At 35.1% G+C, this 1,526-nt stretch overlaps 1 long non-coding RNA gene across 1 annotated transcript; it reads left to right on the top strand.

Moving 5' to 3' along the window:
- Positions 1-801: 801 nt before the first annotated feature.
- Positions 802-1,447, top strand: LOC105120263 (uncharacterized). The gene is made up of 2 exons (XR_841287.1): positions 802-1,009; positions 1,110-1,447. It is a non-coding gene; the product is annotated as an uncharacterized LOC105120263 (long non-coding RNA).
- Positions 1,448-1,526: the final 79 nt, after the last annotated feature.

Genomic DNA, 1,526 nt, shown 5'->3' with positions numbered 1-1,526 from the left:
CCAACGATGATAATGGTGGTGGTAATGGTGGAGTTAATGATGGTGGGGATGATGGGGATGATTCGAACGAAACGGATAATAATGGTGACAATGATGATGATAACAAACGGAATGGATAATGATGGTGATAGTGATGATGATAGTGATGAAAATGAAGACGAAAATTATTCTGATGATGAGGGTGATTCATTTTGGCTACGAGAAAATGATCGTAAAAAGCTGTTGTTATGCACTGCTAGTGCTTTACACGTGTATTATGCTATTTATGTGCATAAGGAACCTTGTATGGTCTCATATAACACAGGGATGAGATGGTTGAATGAAGTTGTACGAGGACACCGGAAACGGTGTGTTAACATGTTTAGGATGGATGAAACGACGTTACAAACCCTTTGTTATGACTTGGAAACACAGTATGGGCTGAAACCATCAAGAAGGACAAGTGTTATTAAGAAGATGGCAATGTTTTTGTACACAATTGCATTAGATGCAACAAATAGACAAGAAAGATTCAACATTCTGGTGAAACTGTGAGTTGAAATTTTAATGAGGTGTTAAAGACAATTTGTTTGCTTGCGGTAGATATAATTAAACCACATGACTTTGAATTTTTAAACACTCTACGAGAAATTACGATGAATCCGAGATTTATACCTCATTTTAAGGTGAGCCAGATGCTGTTTATAGCAACCAATGATAAAGAAAACATTATTTAAGATTTGGCTAGTCGTTATTTATGACATGTTGGTTAATGTTGTGTTTTGTCATATTTTGTAGAATTGCATTGATGCAATAGACGACACATATGTTCGTGCTTCTGTTTCCCAGGAAAATCAAGTGTCATTCATCAATAGAAAAGGTGTGCCGACACAGAATGTAATGGCCGCATGTAGTTTTGATATGCAATTCACTTTTGTTTGGGCAGGATGGAAAGGTAGCGCTCATGATACTCGTATTTTTCTAGAGGCTATTGACAATCCAAATATCAAATTTCCAAAACCTCCTGAAGGTAAATATATTAAAATAATTAATTTTTAATTAAATTTAAAATATGTGTATTCTATATTTTTTGTTATTAAATTTTTTATAATTTTCTTCCTTGTTATTAGGAAAATATTATTAGTTGATGCTGGGTATCCAAATAAGTATAGATATCTTAGTCCATATAAAGGTGAGAGATATCACTTCCAAGAGTTTCGGCGTCGAGGGCAAACAACCAGCTAGGAAGAGCGATTCAATCGTGAACACTCGTCACTTCGCAATGTCATTGAACATGCATTTGGAGTGTGGAAACAAAGGTGGAGAATTTTACAGAACACGTCGGCATATCCATACAAATTACAAGTGCAGATTGTAGTGGCATCAATGACACTACATAACTATATTAGGAGGAAGTCACAAGAAGATTTTGCATTTACTGAATATGATCGCAATCCTAATTTTATTCCTAATGATATTTTAGTCGATGTTTTTCCATGTTCACAAAGCCAAGGTAACCAGCAGTCTTCTCGAATGAATTATGTCTG

This window comes from Populus euphratica, unplaced genomic scaffold, assembly GCF_000495115.2.
Source record: "Populus euphratica unplaced genomic scaffold, PopEup_1.0 scaffold6032.1, whole genome shotgun sequence".
Classification (NCBI taxonomy): Eukaryota; Viridiplantae; Streptophyta; class Magnoliopsida; order Malpighiales; family Salicaceae; genus Populus; species Populus euphratica.
Note: the sequence above shows the minus strand (reverse complement) of the source record. Positions and strands in the feature narration are given on the sequence as shown.